General features: G+C 34.9%; 1 protein-coding gene across 2 annotated transcripts in view; it reads right to left on the bottom strand.

Moving 5' to 3' along the window:
• Window positions 1-13,973, bottom strand: part of LOC132700285 (fasciclin-1) — a 613,802-nt gene that overhangs the window by 516,581 nt on the left and 83,248 nt on the right. The window lies entirely within an intron of this gene.

The raw sequence follows: 13,973 nt of genomic DNA, 5'->3' as shown, positions 1-13,973 counted from the left end.
CTTTGGTCAATGTTCTGTTTGGTTATGTTCTACATTATGGGTTTGGATAAGTACTTGTACGGTTGTTCTAGTTCGACATGTTCCTCTTCTTTTAGATTTCGCTTTTTAACTGAGACGGTTTGGTATTTCTTCATACCAGACGACATCTCGATATCTGTGCGCCACTTTTGTATGAATCTAGATATTTTTTTGCATGCGGCGTATAGTTTTAAATCGTCCATAAAGAATATATTACAGCTTATAGTTTATATCCGGTGCGATTTAGGCCACGTGGTAGAGGGTTCAAAGACAGACAGAACCAAAATACTGAAAGGGAGTCTGCTTGAAATATTCCTCTCCTGATGTTTATTAAGTCACTGTTTTATGTTGATTCTTAATTTAGTTTTCCATTTACTCGTTGTATATTTCCAAGATTTTAATTAACCAATTATAAGGCACTGTACAAATTTCCGTTTTTCTTTCTTATTTGGTCTAATATTACACTGTGGATTGTTATTTGCCCTTGCAAATCATAAATTTTCTTTTGCAACCTTTCTGCTCTTCAGTGAGAATGTTGTTCGTTTCTAGACATCTAAACTGCACTTAAACTGCGGACACGTAGGAGTGACATGGACGCGCGGCCTCTGAAGATGCCAAGTGATATATATATATATATATATATATATATATATATATATATATATATATATATATATATATATATATATATATATATATATATATATATATATATTCTCACGTATTGATTCACGGATGGAAAAATGTGATGACACTATATTCCGGGATATCATCCGTTCGCTCGTTGAACTCCGACTGGAATCCTGCAGACGTTTCGCCAAAATCTCACTTGGCATCTTCAATGCTCGCGTTCCGAAAACACTTCGAACACTGGGAGGTTCTCGGCGGTGCGTGCGGTATTTATACTCTGCGCCAGATTTGGTAACGGTGCTGCTTGTGCGTGGGGGGAGGTGGCTCCGCCCCCTGAATTGTCGCGTTGTTAATTTCGCCCGATCGTAGTTGCGATGTCCCCGTTGGCTGCTGCGCATCGCTCTGCTGTTTGATTATCGTTCTCCACGTGTTGGATAAATGCAGAGCGTCGTCGCTCGTATTGAGGTGTCCGGACTTTTCTATTTCGATGGCCTCTCGTATAATCCTAGTCCTAAAATCAGGAATATTAGCTATTTGTTTGCAAGTGCCGAAATCAATTTTATGGCCTTTCTGATGTTGGTGCTGAAACAAAGCAGATGTTGTTTGTTTGTTTCTTATGGCTAAACGATGTTCCTCGAGCCTGGCTGAAATCCTTCTGTTGGTCTGTCCCACATACGTCAGGCTGCACGATCCGCATGCTACACTGTATACTCCTTGGTTTTCCAGAGTAATTTTTTGTTTTGGGTTTCTTAGTATTGCTCCGATGGTATGGTCAGGTTTGTATGCCGTTGATATGTCGTGTTTCCGTAATATTCGGCCGATTTTGTCAGTAACCCCCTTGATGTATGGCAGGACAGCGATCGATCTTCGTTGGGTCTCGTCCTGCACACTCTGCTGCGGCTGTTGTTGTTTACTGATTGCCTTGCTGATGGTGCGCCTTTGGTATCCGTTTTGTCGAAAACAGGTACTAATTTTCTTCAGTTCTTTATCTCTGTTCCTCTCGTTTGTGAGCCTGAAGGACCGAGCAATTAATATATTTGCCACTGCCTGTATCTGTGATGGGTGGTGATGAGATTTAGAGTTCAGATATCTATTAGTGTGTGTTGGTTTTCTATAGACAGTGTGTTCCAAGTGTCCATCTTCGGTCCTTCTGATGTGCACATCTAGAAAGGGCAGACTGTTATCCTCTTCAAGTTCTATTGTAAATTGAATCCTTGGGTGAATGGAATTCAGATGATCTAGGAATTTCAAAAGCTCCTCTTTGCCAAAAGGCCATACAACAAATACGTCATCAACGTATCTTGTCCATAGTTTTGGCTTCAGATTTGCCTTCTCTATTGCTTTCTTTTCGAAGTAAATCATGAAGAGGTTGGCAATCACAGGTGAGAGAGATGATCCCATTGCTGCTCCATCTATTTGTCGGTAAATTTTCCCGTTGTACATAAAGTAAGAGTGTTTCAGGCAATGTCTTGACAGATCCATTATGTATGGCGGAAGATCTTCGTTTTCTTCTATAAGCATGAGTGCCTCTTCTACTGGAATACTCGGGTAGAGGGATTTGACATCGAAACTTGCCATAATGTCGTTCTTGTCCATCCTGAGAGAACCTAAAATCTGAGTGAAATGTTCTGAGTTTTTAACATAAGAATCTGCCTTTTCCACTATAGGCTGAAGTGCACTGGCCAGATGTTTTTCCAGCTTGCATAATGGTGAGTTAAAGGCGCTTACGATTGGAAGCAGGGGAACCCCGTCCTTATGGATCTTTGGGAGCCCGTAGAATTTTGGGCAACGACTCGATTTTTCCCTCGGAATAAGTTTCTTCTTTGTATCCTCATTTATTGATGAATCGACAATTTTGGACTTAGTTGTTTTTTCCAGATATGTCGTGGGATCTCTGGTGACTAGTTTGTATATTGGGTCGTTCAAAATATCCTCCAATTTTGCATTATAATCCGACGTATTCATGACGATAGTGGCATTTCCTTTGTCTGCTGGCATTATTAGAATGTTTTCGTTTTTGTTTAGATTCCTTAAGGCTTGCATTTCTTCTCTGCTTAAGTTTGGTTGCGGTGGTTTTGACTGGCTTAAGACTCTGTCGGATTATAATGCAAAATTGGAGGATATTTTGAACGAACCATGAGGTCATAGGTCTTCCTTTTTTTCTTCTGTTTTTGGGGGTATATTTTAGTGCTCTTTTTGGCCATCTCTCATCTTCATTCCTGACTACTTCTACTCTGGACACTTGGCATGCTCTTCTCAAGAAATCCATTTCTACTGTGTCGATAACTTTCTTGTCGTTCTTCGTCATTTGCCAGCATTCTGCGCCGTACGTTAAGATGGGTTCCACAACTGCTTCATATATTCTAATTTTCGTACCTATTTTAATATCGTGGACCACAACAAGGAATTAAGCGCTTGAGTTGCTCTTCTTCCCTGCTGAGCTCTATTTTGAATGTCTGTTTTTGAATTACCTTCTTCCGTTATAACGCTTCCCAAGTACTTATAATTTGTAGCTCTTTTTATTTTTCTAATATATAGTTCAGGGTCTTCATCTTCGTGTTTTCCCCCTACTTTCATATATTCAGTCTTCTGCATATTCATATTCAGTCCCCAATTCTCACAGTGTTCTTTCAGTTTTCTCAGCATGTAATCTGCGTCGTCTTCATCGCAAGCTATAATCATTTGATCGTCTGCAAAAAAGAGTCTCGTCAAATATTTGTCATCTAAATTTACCCCCATACTTGCTATTTTTTCCCTCCACTCTCTTAGGGCTTCCTGAATATATATTTTGAATAGAGTAGGGGATATGCTACAGCCTTGTTTTAATCCTTTGTTCACTGAAAAACGGCTCGATCTATGTACTCCCGTCTTGATTACACTCGTCGCATCTTTTTATATACATATGCATTGGTGAGTCCGGTTGTCATTAATACTTCAAACATTTTCATTAAGGGTACCGTGTCATATGTTTTTTCAAGATCTATAAATACTCAATGGGTAGTTAAGTTGTGGGCTCTACGTTTTCCCATTACTTGTCGCAAGACAAATATATTATCTATACAGGATCTTCCCGTTCGAAAACCGCTTTGTTCTTCTATTTCTTGGAAGTTGTCTTCGATTTTTCTTTTGAGTATTCGACCGTACAACCTCCCCATTGACCTAATAACCGTTATGCCTCTGTAATTATGACGCAACTTTTTATATCCTTTTTTATATACAGAGCTAATATATCCTAAATTCCAATCCTCGGGTATTTGATCTCCGTGTATACATTTATTGAATAGTTCTTCTAATTGTTCTAGTAATATATCTGGTGCATTCTTTATTAGCTCTATGGGCATGTCTCCGGGTCCAGCGGCATTTTTATTTTTCGATTCCTTTAGGGCTCTTTTAATTTGTTATTGTGATTTTATGTACATGATCGTCTATGTTTATGTCTATACCGTCCATTTGGAATTCTTGCCTATTTTCAGTTAGTAGCGTTTTATAATACTTTCGCCATATTAAATGCCATATGTTAAATACTAATTTAAATAAAGGGTTACTAGATTTTAATGGCCTGCTAAAAAATATTAAGGAGTGTGATTAATCAAAAACTATTTAGTGACTGAAATTTTATATTGATTATTTTGAGTATTCTATAATTTGATTTTTGTTGCTGATTGGTACATAAGGAATGTAAATACGATTGTTTTTTGTTAGTGCCTTTATGCTAAATAAAGTATATATTTATTTATTTATTGTTAATATTTCCCGATAAAAGCGTTTTCATCTTTTTCACTTCCAACGCGAATATTTTGTCCACATCTCTTAATTTTTTACCTAAACGCTAAAGATATTTGTTCCAGATTTTAATTATCTTGTCCTTATCTATGACGTTCTTATGTTCATCCAAGAGGAGTCCAGAAATAGATTTTTTGTATAGACCACTTTTTTGACGTTATGGTTCACTATCGAGTTTTTTTTTTCAAAATCTATTTCTATGCATTTTTCCACAGCACATGTTTCTTTTTGAACGGTTATTTAAATTTCTTTGCATTTCTCTTGTCTGTTACTTTTTACCTTCCTCCATCAGACTAGGAGGTAAAACAAACAGAACATCCTACTAAGTGTGACCTTTTCCAGTTCGGGCAAAACGGCCAGCGGACTTTATTGCATTCCCTTTTAATACAACAAGCCGGCAAAATTCGCAATTCCAAACGTCCTAAACGATATATTATAAATTCCAGGGTATCTGTAAATCGTACAATTAAATACTCCGGTTTGCGTTTTGGCATAAATCAAACCGATTTTCGGGATGGCTCCTGGTTTAATTACTAATTTGTGCGGTTTCTTACACGAGGCGGTGGCGGTGGCAGAGCGCAATCGAATCTGGAAATTCGCAGCACAAACCAATGAACAGAATTATTATCAATGCATAATCCCGGAGCGCTGCTTCGGGTCAATATAATAAGCGATTTTGGTACAGTATGAGCGTTCATTAATTAACCAGAATTGGCCAACCACCGAGTTGGGACCGCCGAAATGGTTTGCGAATCGACCAAATCCATTTATTTCGTCTATTGTTTAAACATGGCGACCGTTAACAGCACTTCTCGATGCGATTAGATACCTGTTAACTTTCGCTTACTGGATCCATAAATTATGTTGTTGCTTCGTGGAGCATATCCACTGCAAAAACGATCGCTAAGTGCTGAAGCCGATCTTGGACTAAAATCTTCCGGTTATGATAAGTTCAAACAACGCCACTAAAATTTTGACGGGTTAGTTCCAAAATACCAGGGTCAGCAGTTGATTCGTAGTTGTGAAAAAGATTAGTTTCGTTATAGGTAAAAAAATCAAAAACATAATGACGTAATTCCCTAATAGTACTTTGAGAACAATAGATTCCGGTCATCTATCAACGAATTAAGATGTGCTGCATTCAAATCGGAGTTGTTTATTGCCACATATCGCTTTACTTCATTCCATGCCATTTCCATCAGGCTAAGCTCACAGTGATACGGTGGTGAGCGTAAAACATCTATCCCGTATTTCGCAGCAATTTCTTCAATTTTCCTCGGAAAACTCGGTCGGAGCCGGATAGAAATCCTTTTGAATATCCTGCATGAAGCAGAACGAAAAGTGTGCCTCTATTTGTAGGTACCGTAAGCTTTAAGCATAGTTAATCTTTTGGCCAATATTGACCCAACTCTCATCTAAATAGCTGATATTACAATTTACGACCTTAAATACTAGTGTCGCCAATTATTAATATCTGTTCTTTTGTGAATTTACGAACACACGGAGATATTAAACTAAAATAACTTTATTAATAATGAGTACACTGATTTAAATTAATGCTCTTTCTTATGTTAGGTTAGGTTCTATTGAACAACGTTTCCTCTTTTCTTTTTACAGTGTTTGGATAAATGAAAATCATGATTACAAGAATGAACATTAGCAGTGTTTTTAGTAGCTTAATGAAATCAATAACGTTTTGAGCAGCCTCATCTTTAGATTTTAACAATTTGACTACCAAAAAATGTGAGTAGTTATCAAGTGAAACCTGAAAGAACCTACGACCTTCTAAAGATGGAGTTGCCACTGGCCCTGCAATATCTGTATGAATAAGTTGACCAATCCGAGTAGTTTTTCTAGTACATTGATAAAAAGTTTTTCTAGTACTTTTACCTTCCACACAATTACTACAAATTTCATCACTATAAAGTAAACTTAACCGTTTTAGACCATAACGATTTAAATGTCCTAGTCTCTTATGCCAAATATTTCCTGCATTATCATTTATTACTTTATAGCAATTTTCAGTTTTTAAATTTATAACAATAAAAAATAAATTATTAAACCTTTCACAATAAAATGTAACATTGTTATGTATTATTTTTGCACGTTTTCTACCTGTTTTATCAGTTTAAAATATTATTTTAAAATCTTTTCTTAATAATTTTGACACAGAAATTAAGTTATGGGCAATACCATTAATTATTATTAGATCTTCTAATTTTATTTCTTTACCTTGGCAAATACCACTCAGTGTTTCCTTTTTCTCTGCAACCAACGTCTCCCCACTCTTGGCCGTACCTATTTTTATTTCTGTCGTTAAATCTTGTATATCTGTCATATAGTCTTGCAGTTCACTTATCACTAAATGTTCAGTAGCTCCAGAGTCCAAAATAAAACTGTTTATGTTGTCATTCAAGCTCACACTATTTAATGCAATAAATGCGACTTGTTTATCACTTTCCTTTGCTTCGTTTGCCTGCTCACTTGCGTTTGCATTCGCATTATACCTACGATTACCTCGACGTGAACCTCTGTAATTTGTAGCAAATTTACCTCTATCTCTATGCCTATTCTGTAAACATTCAACAAATTCGTGACCTTGTTTGCCACATTTATAACATATTGCTTGCTTTGAATGTAACTTCATTATCATTTCTACTATTATTCCCATTTTTTGATTTCATTTTTAATTCTTCATCCAACAATCTCGATTTGACAAAATCGATTGTTACATCTGTATTTAATGTTTCAATCGCCGTTATTACAGGATCATAGTCCTCATTAAGAGACAAAAGTAAGTGGCACACCTTATCCGATTCTTCGATTTTAGACCCAATACTTTCTAATTCTCGTATTACAGAGTCAAATTTCAAAAAATGATCCTCTAATTTTTCGTTTCTTTTACATTTTATTGTTAGCAACTTCTTATATAAAGTCAACTTCGAAAATACACTTTTTCTCTGAAATACATCTTCTAATGCTTTTAACATATGCTTCGCTGTAGTTGATTTTTTAATTATATCAAGGTGTTTGTCGCTTACACATTGCACTATGATTGATTTTGCCTTTGCATCCCTTATTTTAAAACCTGTCTTCTCTTTTTCTGCAGCAAAATTTGATACTTCTTTCTCCGACGTATCTTCAATCTGTTTCTCATCCAGAAATGCTTTAACTCTAAATTTCCAGTAATTATATACCTGAGCATTTAATTGTGGAAATACCACCGACGACGTATTCACTTTGGCGTTACAAGTTTAATACACGTGTTCAAAAAAAAAACTTTTTCGAATTTTCTTTATCTACCTTCCGCCAGCCAACGTCTTGTGTGGTTCTGCACCCATAACATTTTGTGAATTTACGAACACACGGAGATATTAAACTAAAATAACTTTATTAATAATGTGTACACTGATTTAAATTAATGCTCTTTCTTATGTTAGGTTAGGTTCTATTGAACAATGTTTGCTCTTCTCCTTTTACAGTGGATAAATGACAAATAATCACATGTTTGCTCTAATATTAAACCTTTGAACAACTTGTCTCTGTAAACCATATAGCTACTCGACATATACAGGCCCTGCCTATGCTAATAGTACAGGAACTCGTGAAGCAATTATGTAGCAAAATTTTTATGTGCGCATGCGCGAGATTTTAAATTTCGTTTTTAACCAATGGTAGATCTAATTGCAAATTCTGATGTTCAACCAACCAACAACCAACATGGCCTTTGGCAGGTCGTCAATATTTGGATGCTGCATTTTTATGGCAGTATTTTCTCAAAATATGCAGAGTGCAGAGATAATATTATACTGAATTATAGCGCGCGGATCGGTGTCCTTAGTATAATTGTGTAGGTATTTTAGCGCTTAACTATGGACACGATACCAGCCAATTTTTTGTGCCCGTAAATCAGCGCAAACAGTTTGTTTTTATAAACTTATTGGTTTAGCCTCTATTAGAAATTTAAATAATGTCGAATTCACGAAATGTGACTCTAAAAGTGTAAATATAACTTTGAGGTACTAGACATCGCATTTAAAATTAAAATTTAAAACGCATTTTGCTAGCAAAAATTGCATGGTGGCTACCGCAAAAATTCCAGGTTAAAAATGTATAACAGCAATTGTTATCGGCTAAAAATACATGTAGAAATTGCGTTGTGTCTACCGGGCTTTAGATACTAGTATCCATTTGCACAATAATTTAGCTATATTTGCAATCTGGATTCAAATGTAGATAATTAAAAAGCTCACTTGAAATATTCTAAAAGGAAGATATCCTATTTAGAAATATTTTTTCCAGATGCACACTCCAGACTGGTTTTGTAGACAAGATTGTGGCTTATGCCACATCTACAACTTACCTTTAATTGTAATAGCATTTTATCTAAAGTTTTATTAACTCGTTCTGAAGTTCACAGAAGATATAGTGGCCCGTTGGAGAACTAACACAATGTAAAATTATAAATGAATAAATCCATGAACTATTTAATAAGACCTCTATTGAAAAGAATAAAATACATTGTTGCTTGTGAACGCAATATGAGATTAAATAAAAATATATGGTGCATTTTTTAATAGCACATTAATATTTATTTTTTATTTGCACAATGGCTTCGGTGTTACTCTTTCCAAGGAACTTTGATATTACTTGATTACACCTTTAAAAATTGCAAAAAAAGAAGATGAATGCAATAAAAAAATTGCTCAATTTATAATACATTAAACTATTTTTAATTATTAGTAGAATAACTAACGCAAAAATTTTATTAACTGCAAATTCGAAAGAAAATTTAAATCAGAAACACTTTACTTGTTGACCACAGTGCCTTAAGTTATTGTGTGCCAGGCTTCTCTATAATTTGTAATGTTGTTTTGACCGCCACTGAAGATTAAAGATCTGCTGATGTCTGGTCTAGTTTTACCTAGGAAAGAGATTATTATTATGACTTGTTGGAACTAAAGCCCAAAAACGCCCCACTATCAACAAAAATTTCTCTTATGTTCAATATGGAAAATTTTCACATTCACAAATTATGCAGGAAAAATATCAATATTTTAAACAGTAATGGTAAAAAAATGGTACTCAACAGCCCATATATATATATATATATATATATATATATATATATATATATATATATATATATATATATATATATATATATATATATATATATATATATATATATATATATATATATATATATATATATATATATATATATATATATATATATATATATATATATATATATATATATATATATATATATATATATATATATATATACACATATATATATATATATATATATATATATATATATATATATATATATATATATATATATATATATATATATATATATAGCTTAAAGGAGTGATGTGCCTCCCACATATAGGTGATCTTCTAAAGCTATCAGCCTGAAGCTCTATTTTTCACAAGGAATCCATTGTTTTCTTACAATATCATCTTTTGGTAAACTAAAAAATAATATGTAAATTGAATAACACTACCTTGAAAATCGATTATTATGTCAAAACTAGGAAACAGACATATATGCAAGTCTACAAAAAAAAATGTGATAGAGAATGTGGATCAGTCCCATAACTTGTCCAAAAACTTGTACTACGTAGTTATTCACACAGTGGAGGTCGGTACAACTCAAGGACATAGCTTACTCTGGAGCCAAGCAAGGGTTAGGAAAATAGTCAGAGACTAATCAAGATCTCTTCTTCCCAAGTTGTGCATATAATATTTTTCCTACTTAAGTAGCTCCGAATCCAACAAGCAGATTTACAAAATCAGTATTTAGTGATAGAACTGTTTCTATTTAATCAGTGTCAACTTGTGTGGGTACATACTGTAGTATTTTCTTACCTCCCTAAGAAAGTAGGTGACCTACAAATGAAGTAAAATTAATGTAATGCGTTCAGATTTCCCAAAAATATCCTGCATATTTATCGTTTAAATTCTTCCTGTTGCAGCTGAAGTGATTTTGGTAATTCTTCACTTTCTGCACCAATAATTTCTGTAATTTTTGACCAAACGGAAGGCAATTTTACCACATGAGTTTTACAAGGACTTGTAATTGTCAAGGGGTATTTTTTGTGAATGCTCTAGTAAAACTTGCAGCGTAATTGTTTTCTTATATTTCCTGTAATTATTGTGCACTAAAACATATTCGCCAAACATCTATGTAGCTATTTAACTGTACCTTGCAGTTTGTTAAATCACTCGGGATTGTGTAAGATCCTATTAGGTCCTCATATTTGCCACACCTGCTGTAAAGTGAAAGCACAAATTATACAAGTTTGTCCTATAGAAAGCACTTTTAAATCTTTTAAATTAACTTGTATATAAGGCAATACTTACCCGTATATGGGTACATTCTTTTCCTTGCAGTTTTGACCACAAACACAACAAGTTTTTCACAAAAACACGAAAAGGTACCGAGAGAATCATAACTAACAAAAATGTAAACAACAATGTCACAGACTATTAATATTCTCTGACAATAGTAATTACGTAGCTCGGCATTGCCAATTATATTCGGATTTCAGAGATTGATTTTGCGTTCTTATGAAAATTTGACAATTTTTTCAGAAAAATTTTTCAGGGAATGTGGCAACACAGTTAGTTGGTTGTTGACGCATGCGCAAAAGATCCACCTGCGACGCATCACTTTTTAACGTAGCAGGGCCAGTATATTATCTAATAGCTATGTGATGTAAACTCTTAACACCTGTCCGCTTTTTTGGAGTAGGATTTTTAAATTCTCCATAGTTTTGTTCCGCTTTTTTCTTGATGTTAAAAATGTTTTTTTCACGAACACCACTCAGTTTTGAAGTGCCGCTCACATCTGTCATTAACGTCAACTTTTTATAGTTCACCAAATAGCAAATGATATTAATAATCAAAATCACAATTTTCGCACTCGCATGGAGCACTTGGCCTTATTCGAATTTCTTGAATTCCATGTTAATCATAGGATATCGAAATTAAAGCAAAATCACATTACTACCTCGTCTATGAAATGCAACCTTAAATCTGGTATTAAGGCTTCTTCTCTATCAGAATCTGTGAAAAAGTCTGTCACTGCTAATGCGGCAAAGGGTACATTGAACAGACCTACCGAAAAATATGAAATAGGCCCAAACATACAAGAGCCTTAGGACTACTACCACTAGTACTGCTACTGCGACTACTACTACTACTAGTAACAAATCAACTCATCAGCAGTTGCCGAACACAACGAAACCGGAAATCATATTTTATTCGATAAAACTGAAATATTTAAAAATATCATATTTGGGGGTATTATTAGCCATTTTGACGAACTTGCTCATTTCAGCCAGTAATTACATCACATTAAACTAATCCAAAGCACTTACACTTAAATACTGATACTAATTTAATGCGTTCATTTATAGGTATCGTTCGGGCTGAAACGACTCTGGTACTGCTATACAATTCTCAACAGCACTGTGCACAAGGTGACGAAATTAAGACAAAAATGATGTTGGAAATCCAATTACTGATGCTAGATATTATTAATGTGCTGCCACCAGATTTGTTCTACCAGCTCCAATTTTCGACATACATGATATAATACTTACTTAATGACTCAACTGTCGACAACTGTCATAGCATGTCATTGGCACTAGTTTTGGAAAAAAAAAACGAAGAACATCAGTAAGCAATTTGTACTGATTTAAAAATGGCAATCTTCCTCCTTGGACAGCAAAGTGGCGGTACAAAATATTTTGCCTTGAGGGCAATTTTTGTTAACCCGGTGGTTACCGGGTTAACAAAAATTGATCATCAAAAAGTGTCCTGATGCTACGAAAAGACAAAAAAAAATCTTGCAATTGGAAAACTGAAACTGAAAACCCTCAGCTTGTTAAAGATCCACGACGTCAATGAACGAGACCGAATCTAACGCTTAAGGCGCAAACAGACTATTATCACGTCACGTGAGATCACGTGTTGTCACATCGGCAAAATATCACATGCTGTCACGGCTTAGAAACAGAGTATGTACACTGCAAATCATTTTTATTACATTTTTTGTGTTTGTCAAGATGGCAAATGAATCTTGTAGCTCGTCAAGTTCCTCAGACTTTGAAGAAGAACGTAGCTGCATTTTTGTTAGTTCACGAAAGACACAGAAATAAATGGGTCCACGAAATAAATGTTCGCAGAGAAGAACTAGGAGAATATCATAGATTAATGCAAGAGTTAAAGGAGCATGCAGATCGTTATATGTATTTTCGGATGACCAAAGATGAATTTCATTTTTTGCACGGACTAATTAGCTGTGTGTTTAAGGTAAGCCAAAATTATAAATTAATATTTTATATTTTTGAAATTTGAGTATAATTTATTGAAGGAAAAAGTTTCCATCGTTTATAGAAGACAATTCTAAAAGCGTTGGCCTATTCCTTGCATTATTAAAACATCTTCGAAGTTTATCCCACATTTGTTTGGCTTTACATGGATTTGTGTTTGTTAAGGGGTATTTCTTGTGATTGTTCTAGTAAAACTTGCAGCACAATTGTTTTCTTATATTTCCTGTAAATCTTGTACACTAAAACATATTAGCCAAACATCCATGTAGCTATTTAAGTGTACCTTGTAGTTTGTTAAATCACTCGGGTTTGTCTAAGATCCAATTAGGTCTTCATATTTGCCACACTTGCTGTAATTCGTGAACAAATAAACAAAACAAAACAAACAAATAAGGTTTTTGCTATAGACTAAGTTTTAGTACAGTTCGAGAAATAGTAATTCAAGTTTGCGATGCTACATGGAAAAAATTGGAGCATATTGTAATGTGTGCAAATATGGAATTTTCCAAATTGTATTGCTGCCATAGACGGAAAGCATATTAATATCCAGTGCCCAATTAATGCAGGCTCTACATTTTATAATTACAAAGGAAGTCATTGAATAGTACTGTTGGTACTAGTTGATGCCGACTATAAGTTCATCTCAATTGACGTTGGCTCTTATCTTAGGAATAGCGATGGTGGAATTTTCAAGAATTCAGGTATCGGAAAAAAGCTCAGAAGTGGAACATTAGGTGTACCTGAAAATGCTCTTCTCGAAATAAATGGATTACGACAGGCACATGTTATTCTTGGCGATGAAGCGTTTCCACTCAAAACTTATTTGCTTCGATGAAATGAACCCAATAAAATCTTTAATTATCGTTTATTTCGAGCGAGACGCGTAGCAAAAAACGCTTTCGGTATTTTGGTTGCTCGCTGGAGAGTGTTTCGCAGATACTCGGAAATACAGCCGTACTTAGTTGATAAAGTTGTACTGGCCTCATGCTGCCTACATAACATGTTATGTTCAGAGTCATGGGAACCTGATATCGCTACATTAGGATCACCAGAAGCGGCTCTCCAGATTCTCCAAGGGCTAAGAAGAAACTATGCTAATGACGCCTTTACAACTCGAGAGGCTTGTAAGGAATATTTTAATTCGCCTACGGGTGCTGTACCTTGGCAAATGGGCATGGTTCGTAGGGG

This window comes from Cylas formicarius, unplaced genomic scaffold (genome assembly GCF_029955315.1).
Source record: "Cylas formicarius isolate icCylForm1 unplaced genomic scaffold, icCylForm1.1 PGA_scaffold_4__25_contigs__length_36172078, whole genome shotgun sequence".
In the NCBI taxonomy this organism is placed as follows: Eukaryota; Metazoa; Arthropoda; class Insecta; order Coleoptera; family Brentidae; genus Cylas; species Cylas formicarius.
Note: the sequence above shows the minus strand (reverse complement) of the source record. Positions and strands in the feature narration are given on the sequence as shown.